The sequence below is a fragment of the Mus caroli genome, unplaced genomic scaffold (genome assembly GCF_978045245.1).
Source record: "Mus caroli unplaced genomic scaffold, Mus_caroli_1 scaffold_8, whole genome shotgun sequence".
In the NCBI taxonomy this organism is placed as follows: Eukaryota; Metazoa; Chordata; class Mammalia; order Rodentia; family Muridae; genus Mus; species Mus caroli.
The window spans coordinates 17,595,863-17,604,898 of NW_028227263.1; the positions used below are offsets into that span (position 1 = coordinate 17,595,863).

The 9,036-nt window shown below is 43.7% G+C and overlaps 1 pseudogene; it reads right to left on the reverse strand.

Annotated features, from left to right (window-relative positions):
* Positions 1–6,384: 6,384 nt before the first annotated feature.
* Positions 6,385–7,428, reverse strand: LOC110299472 (mitochondrial nicotinamide adenine dinucleotide transporter SLC25A51-like; annotated as a pseudogene).
* Between the last annotated feature and the right edge of the window lie 1,608 nt (positions 7,429–9,036).

The following is a 9,036-nucleotide window of genomic DNA, read 5'->3' on the forward strand; positions in this document are numbered from 1 at the left end:
CATTATGCTATTTTTATGTATGGACCCCAAGATTCATATGTTTGAACAAGCCTAGGAGGGCCAAGGAATGGAATGTGGTGGATTGTATATGCTTGGGCCAGGGAATGGCACTATTAGAAGATATGGCCTTGTTGGAGTAGATATGTCGCTGTGGCTGTGGGCTTTAATACCCTAGTCCTAGCTGTCTGGAAGTGAGTATTCTGTTAGCATCTTTCAGATGAAGATGTAGAACTCTCAGCTCCTCTTGTAACATGCCCCCATGTTCCCTCCTTGATGATAATAGACTGAACCTCTGAACCTGTAATCCAGTCCCAATTAAATGTCTTTAAAAGCCAGGCGTTGGTGGCACATGCCTTTAATCCCAGCACTCGGGAGGCAGAGGCAGGCGAGGTCAGCCTGGTCTACAGAGTGAGTTCCAGGACAGCCAAGGCTACACAGAGAAACCCTGTCTCCAAAAAACCAAATATATATATCTTAAAAAAAGAAGAAAAGAAAAGAAAAGAAAAGAAAAAGAAGGAAAGAAAGAAAGAAAGAAAGAAAGAAAGAAAGAAAGAAAGAAAGAAAGAAAGAAAGAAAGAAAAAGAAAGAAAGAAAGAAAGAAAGAAAGAAAGAAAGAAAGAAAGAAAGGAACCTTCCCCCAAAAGAAAAAAGAATCTCATTTGTGGAAACTGTAGTATGTCAGTGTGTCCCACAGTATACCCTTTTGTCCACACTTCCACCTTTGCAAGTGTTCATTGCAGTGAGTCATTGGTCTGGTTCCATGTTGAAGGAAATATTAAATAAATGGCACCATCCTGATCTAATCACAGCTACTCTCTGTCCCGGCAGGCTGGTCAGCCGTGCACTGGCGGTCAATGGCCGGCCTGTTCTTATCCTGTGGAGACTCTGACTCAGAGCTCCAAAATCTCTCCACCCAGCTCACAAAGTTCCCACTGGTCAGTTGCTACCACGCCAGCCCCATGCTTCAAAACTCCCACGACCTTTTGTGGTGCACCTCAGGCAAACCCACACTTTACCTCCATACCTTTCTCTCTGGAACCCAGTTGAGCTGCCATGTAAAGGAAAACACAATACAAACTTAGTTCAGAAACAATGGTAGCTCAATTGCTTAGCGCAACAACTAGAGTCCTAATCTTGTAAGCCATATTAAATCTAAATTCTCCAGTGGCAAATCCTGGAGGATCCGCCATTGAAACCAGGAGGCGCTAATAGCTACATCTTGTCCTCTCGCTAACCCTGTCCATTTAATATGGGTTACAAGATTAGGACTCTAGTTATTTTGTTTTCTTGTTTTGTTTTGTTTGGGTTTGGTGGGGTTGTTTGTTTGTTTTATTTTGAGGTTAGATATGTTTTAGGCTGTGTGAAAAATACTATTTCTCTGATTTCTTTCTCAGCCTATCATTTGTATATAGGAAGGCTACTAGCTTTGGTGTGTTAATTTTGTATCCTTCTACTTTGTTGAAAGTGTTTCACATCTGTAGAAGATTCCTGCTGGAGTGTTTAGGGTCTGTAAGTATAAAACCATATCACCTGCAAATAAAGATACTTTAATATCTCCCTTTTCTATTTGTATCCCTTGACCACATTCAGTTGTCTTACTGTTATAGTTAAAACTATAGCTTTTACTTATTAAATAAGTATGTGGAGAATGAACATCCTTGTCTTGTTCCTAATTTTGGTAGAGATGCTTTGAGATGTTTAGGTTGATATTGGCTGTGTGGTCTCACTGTAAACTGCCTTTATTGAGCTGAGGTGTGCCCCTTATATCCCTAGTCTTACAGCCCTAGTCTCTCCAGGATTTTTATCATGAAGAGATGTTGAATTTGTGTCAAAGGCCTTTTAGGAATCTAATGAGGTGATCATGTTTTACCTTGTACTTGTTCATGTTATTGATTACATTTATGGATTTATGTATGGTGAAACATGCCTGCATTTCTGGGATGAAGCCAACTTGATCATGGTGGACAATCTTTTTGATTTGTTCTTGGATTCAGTTTGCAAGTAAGTGTTTTGTAAAGAGTTTTTGCATCTATTATTTATGGGGATATTGATCTATAAATTTCTCTTTTGGCACGTCGTTGTGTGGTTTTGGTATCAGAACAAGAATGACTTTGTGAAAAAGAATTAAGTAATGTTCAGTTTCTATTTTGTGGAATAATTTGAAGAGTATCAATATTAATTCTTCTTTGAAAGTCTACTAGAATTCTGTGCTGAATCCATCTGGTCCTGAACATTTATTTTTAATTACTGCTTTTATCTCACTGGAGGTTATGTATAGGTCTCTTTAAGTTGCTGATCTGATCTTGATGTAGTTTTGATAGATTATATACATCCAAAAAACTTTTTTGGAGAAGGTACCATGAGGTGCTGAGAAGAAGGTATATCCTTTTGTTTTAGGATAAAATGTTCTGTAGATATCTGTCAGATCCATTTGTTTCATAACTTCTGTTAGTTTCACTGTGTCCCTGTTTAGTTTCTGTTTCCATGATCTGTCCATTGGTGAAAGTGGTGTGTTGAAGTCTCCCACTATTAAGGGCATCATCCTGAGTGAGGTAACCCAATCACAAAGGAACTCACACAATATGTACTCACTGATAAGTGGATATTAGTCCAGAAACTTAGGATACCCAAGATATAAGATACAATTTGCTAAACGCATGAAATTCAAGAAGAACGAAGACCAAAGTGTGGGCACTTTGCCCCTTCTTAGAATTGGGAACAAAACACCCATGGAAGGAGTTACAGAGACAAAGTTTGGAGCTGTGACAAAAGGATGGACCATCTAGAGACTGCCATATCCGGGGATCCATCCCATAATCAGCTTCCAAACACTGACACCATTGCACACACCAGCAAGATTTTGCTGAAAGGACCCAGATATAGCTGTCTCTTGTGAGACAATGCCGGGGCCTAGCAAACACAGAAGTAGGTGCTCACAGTCAGCTATTGGATGGATCACAGGGCCCCCAATGGAGGAGACAGAGAAAGTACCCAAGGAGCTAAAGGGATCTGCAATCCTATAGGTGGAACAACATTATGAACTAACCAGTACCCCAGAGCTCTTGACTCTAGCTGCATATGTATCAAAAGATGGCCTAGTCGGCCATCACTGGAAAGAGAGGCCCATTGGACTTGCAAACTTTATATGCCCCAGTACAGGGGAATGCCAGGGCCAAAAAGTGGGAGTGTGTGGGTAGGGGAGTGGTGGGGAGGGTATGGGGGACTTTTGGGATAGCATTGGAAATTTAAATGAGGAAAATACCTAATAAAAATATTTTAAAAACTTATCCACTTTTTTCATGTTTTCCAACAGCATTTTTTTCAAGTTTTTGATATGCATTTATTTATATAGGAGAAAAAAATACATTTGACATAGGGAACCCAAGCATGAATGCCTTCCTGGGCAACAGTCTGGCCCAGCTGTGACCACATCCACCCAGCTCTCACCACCCTCGAACCAGGGTTCACTCTCTATTAACCACTTACACGAGGCCAGCCCTGTAAACCTTACAAGTTTATCTATATTGTCATTGAGCTTAGGAATTTCAGGTACTCAAATATAGCTATGTATGTACAATTCTGCTTCATTGCACAGGGTCACAATATATAGCAAGTGATTATATGACCAACCACAGGTAAACGTTGATAGGCACAAACATCTCTCTCTAACCACAAAGGAAGCAAAACCCCAATTTGCCACAATGCAAAGGCTGTGTTGACTCTGCTACAGTCTTGAGGGTTTACAGCACTGGTGTGTTAAATGCAAAACTCGTAGGTTTCTTTCTGGTGGTATCAGACAGGACACATGGGACACTCGTGTCCTGCACTCATGAGCCACCCATGCCACACATATAACACAAAGGCCACTTTAAAGCTTTTCAGAGAGTTCTTTAGACTTTTTTGCCTTTAAAAAATATCACCGCACTAGTTAAGACTATTAATTACATTCTGACGTAAAAGTTCAAAGTGGATTACAAGGTCTGATTTTATTTTTGTCAAACTTAAATTTATCAGAGACAGAGCCACCTCTGTAATACACTGCAATCCAGTCTTGAAGAGCTCTAAGGGTGGCAAAGTGTTTAAAAGTTAAAAAGCATTAGGAAGTTTAATCTTGCTTTAAAATGTCACATAATTAAGTCAGCAAAGCCAGAGCCTTGCCCTTAACAGCCTGGTGGCCCTCACAGGAGCGCTTTACAGCCGACACTTACGCCACCTGTGCGGAGTGTAAAGAAAACAAGACCAAGTATAATCCTGGGCCGGGCAGTGGTGGCACACGCCTTTAATCCCAGCACTTGGGAGGCAGAGGCAGAGGCAGGTGGATTTCTGAGTTCAAGGCCAGCCTGGTTTACAGAGTGAGTTCCAGGATAGCCAGGGCTACACAGAGAAATCCTGCCTTGAAAAACAAACAAACAAACAAACAAACAAACATTAAAGTATACTCCCTGGTTAATCCCCTCCCCTGTGCTGCATCTGGGCAATGCTGCACGCGGACACAGGGGTCAGGACCCAAGGCGCCATCTCTCGCTTCTGAGAGTTCTCACCTTCAAATTGTAACTGAAGGCAGTAGCACTCAGATCTACCTCGGACAAATTCTTGTCTGCCGAGTCCTCACATTTGCCCCTTAATGTCCGCACTGCACTTCCACCAGTGTCTCTCCAAAGCCGCTGACCTCCGTTACTGCCACCCCAACTGTTACAGCTGGGTGATGGTAGCTTTATGTAGCCAGCTTCGGTGGTTAAAGAGCTGCTTTGGATTACCTTCCCCAGACACTTTTCTCAAACTGCAGCTGAGGGTCTGATTTCAGTTTATAGGTACATAGGTGTACACACACACACACACACACACACACACACACACACACACGCTTGTATGCAATTACCCAGAGATGAAAAACTTAGTAAGAAACCTATCTTTGGGGTTGGGGACTTAGCTCAGTGGTAGAGCTCTTGCCTAGCAAGTGCAAGGCCCTGGGTTAGGTCCTCAGCTCTGGAAAAAAAGAAAGGAAGGAAGGAAAGAGGGAGGGAGGGAGGGAATGAACCTATCCTTAAGGACTGGGGATGCCAGGTACGGCAGCTCACACCTTTAATCCCAACACTCAGAAGACAGAGCCAGGAGAGTTCAAGACCAGCCTGGGCTACATGTTGAGAATCTGTCTCAAAATAAAATAAAACCAAGTAAAACCAAAACTGGGAAGGCTGGAGTGTAGTGGGATAGCATTTGCCTAGGTTGTACAAGGCCCTGGGTTCAATCCCTAGCACTATTTAAAAAAAAAAAAAAAAAAAGAAAGAAAGAAACTGACTTGCTTATGTCAACTCCTGGGAACCAAGCTGACCGGTGGTGTTCACAGACAGCTTCCTGAAAATTCTAAGCTACTTCCCAGACTGGTGGTATTTCCGTTGCAGCATTTACCCACAAAATAACTATGTGACTCCTTGGCCTGGTTCCTGCCAGTTGGATCCTACCTGACCAGAAGTCAGTGCTGCTACTTAGGGCAGACATTCCTAAACGGCACAGTGGCAACTGGGCTCCTGAGTACCAGAACCCTGAAATCTTTCTTCCCAGAGAAAGAGACGGAAGGCCAGAGGGGAAGCACCCTCCACTCTCAGCTCACTCTGTAGCACTGAGAAACCAGAAAAAGAGACAACCTGGGGTTATATTAAAACTCCCAAAATAAAACTTTATGGAAGTGTTTATTTGTTTAAAGTCCAGTACCAGAGAGCAGGACAGACATGACAGTTACTATTCACAAGGGACAGTGTCCTCACTGGTTGGCTGTCGACAGCAGTAGCACAAAGAAGCAAGCAGAATAGCAGAGCCTGCAGTGACCAGCTTACCACGATGAAGCACACAACGGAATTTAACTAGGGCACCCTATCTTTTGGCAATGAATTCAGTAAAAACAGTCCAAGGACATTCTGGAAGGGCTTAAAGTCAGACTCAGAATTAAACAGAAAGTGTTCAAAGCCAAACAGCAAAATGGATGCTTTCACTAGCTGTTCAATTCTATCAAATGTGAACAGAAAGTTTGGATCGCGGCTATCTCAACAGCACTTATTTCAAAGCTAGCCCCAACCATTCATCATGGAGCTACAGGCATGACACTGAGTGGCACCTCTGCTCCAGTCCTCCTTGCAGAGCTGGGCCCTAATGACGATGACCCTCTTAAGAGCAGAGACAAAGTAAATGAGGTAAGACTGAGCCTGAGAAGCCCCGGGCTGGGAGCGGAGCCTGTGCTCTGGCTGCGGAGGCCACAGCCCCGGAGGAAAAGAACTCTCTCAGCGGCCAGGTGCAGGCTGGTTCCCGGGCAACAGCCTAAAGCTCTGGAGTAATGACCACACCCGAACCCTGACACTTGCCCACTGAGACCTGGACTCTGTTCTTGTCAATGCTCTGTCTGCAAGTTATGGCTTGGTCTTGGACACCAAACTGTACTTAAGCCAATTAGGATCAAAGCCAAATTGCATTTTCCTTAGGTCTAGTTAGATGAGAATAACATCTCACGTAATAACTTCATCATACAATCTTTAACAAAAACTCGTAAGTGGCATTGATTATTCCCCAGGAGATGAGAGAGCGGTGGTAATTCAGATGTGCACCTCTGAAGAGATTGATCAGCTTCCTGTCCCGCTCTATCCAGATAGTCTTGAACTGAGAGAATGGAATGGCCCGCCAATCTGAGACTGTATTCGAGCTTTGACAACGTTAACGGGGAAGCTTAAGAAGCCCAGCATGGCCCCGAGTACACCTCCACAGATGAAGTCGTTAACCAGATGGGCGCTGTATGTAGTGGCAGTAGGCAGACGCTCCTTAATGGACCCTCGAAGGCCAAACAAACAAACAAAAAAGGACATTGCTAAACCCATTTCGAAAAAGGATGGGCACCATGCCTCGGTAATACTCTGCAATCCCATGGCATCTGAGCGCCCTGAAGGCCTGGTAAGTGGTTGTGAACTTATCCTGATGTTTGTGGTCCTGACGCCAAGTCTGAACCCTTTCGAATGGAGTGAGAATGGCTTCCGTTGTCCGGACGAGCAGCGCCGCCACACTTCGGGTGGCAAACTCGGGAGCACTGCTCACGTGCTTGTGGAGCAGGTGCGACAGGTCCTCATACAGACCAAACATAAGTGCCAGCGTGGTCGTCTTCTGCATCAGTGAGGGTAGGATTCCGCGGTACAAGTTGCGGAACCCATCCTTCCTCAGCTGCAGGACTGCATCCCGGGTTTTGATGCCGTACAGCTGCTGCCGGAAGAGGATCTTCTGAACCGGGTAAGTGATTGCCACGTTGTTGAAGGCTGCGCAGTAGCCACACAAGTAATGCTTCATGTCCCCCACGCCTGCAATGTGAGGTGACAAGTCCTGGTTCGAAAAGTTCAACATTGGGGGCCTCTTCTCATGCGCTTCAGAGTCCATCATGGTGCTTCCGGTCTTTCCAATTCCGGGGAAGAGTTTCTTTAACCTGTGACATCTGAGCCTGGCACTGAGAATGACAGCTTTCTGGTAACTTTCCCAGTGTTTTCCATTGTTAGCCTTCTCTCTTCTGAAGCTAGTTTTGATAACTGCATTTCCCAGGGCCCGGGGTGTATGCCCGCAGGACAGCTGGCGAGCGAGCCCGCGCCCGAGCAGGCCTTCCAACAGCTTTTAAAGTATGTCTTTGTGAGTCTCTGGATTTTCTTGGTATCTGATATTCCCCCCTGTTCATCTCATTATTAATTTGAATCTTTTCTCTGTGTCTTTTAGTTAATTTGGCTAAGAGTTTATCAATCTTACTGATTTTCTCAAAGAACTAACTTGTCTGTTTCCTCGATTCTTTTTTTTTTTTAATTCTATTTTACTTATTTCAGCCATGGGCTTGATTATTTCTTTCTGTCTACTCTTCTTAATTTTATTTCTACTTGTTGTCTAGAGTTTTCAGATATGCTGTTAAGTTACTAATATGAGATTTACCTCTGAGGTTTTTGTCTGACATCCCAGATTTTTCATTTCCAGTTTTATTGCAGTTTGGGTTTTCTTTAGTGACTCTATCTTTTTGTTAAATTCTACTTTCGTGCCTTGAAATGTCTTCATTACTTCAACTGTTTGTGTCTTTACAATCTTCATTGAGAGATTTAGTCATATCCTCTTGACAGCCCTTGGACATATCCGTACCTGCTATTTTGAAGTCATTTTCTTGTGCTTCAGTTATATCACATTTTGCAGGCCCACTGCAGTGGGGTTACTGGATTCCCGTGGAGGCATGTTGTCTTAGCTGTTCAAGTAAGGTTTTGGTTGTTACTGGTGTGTGTGTGTGTGTGTGTGTGTTTGTGTGTGTGTACACACTAGTATGAGGGTCTCTGTGACCACCAAGGCCAGCAGAGCAATGATCCTTGTGAGGCAAGAAGGAAACCCAGTTCAGCACAGCTCAGTAGCCTGTGTTGGTTCAAACATCTAGCGTCTGACACCGGAGAGTTTATTTTAGGCTTCCACATATGTAAGTGCAGTACACTTTGGGAAAATGTTTCCTGGTGTAACACAGTCTCATGGTCACAATGGTGCATAATTACATCTAAACTTTTCTCAAAGTACATGTCACTTCCTCCATGAAGATAGGTTCTATAGATTAGGCTACATGTGTTATCTTAAGGGCCCCAGGGAGGATCTGGTATGGTTTCCATAATGCATATCATGCAGAGTCACCTGGGTCTATATTAACCACCTTCAGTGCTGCTTGTGGGAACTGAGGGAGCCAAATGTGACCTGGCCATACAAATAAATCAGAAGTCAGCAGGCTATTGGCCACCTCCATTCCCTGCAGAAAACAGGTTATACATCTCTCCCTTTTAAGAGACAACCCTTGTGTGTTTAACACCCCTGGTTTCCCTAGGTTTCTCTGTGAGTGAGCACAAAGACCTTTGTGCTCCCAATAGTCTCGGTATCTGGAATTAGGATGTTTGAGGTGTTTCTTGGTGTTGTTATCTTGTCTTGTCTTTTCTGGGCCAGTGTTCTATTCTTTGGTTAGTGTTACTCAGTCTGGATTCTTAGCAGGTGTGGTGGCTGTGG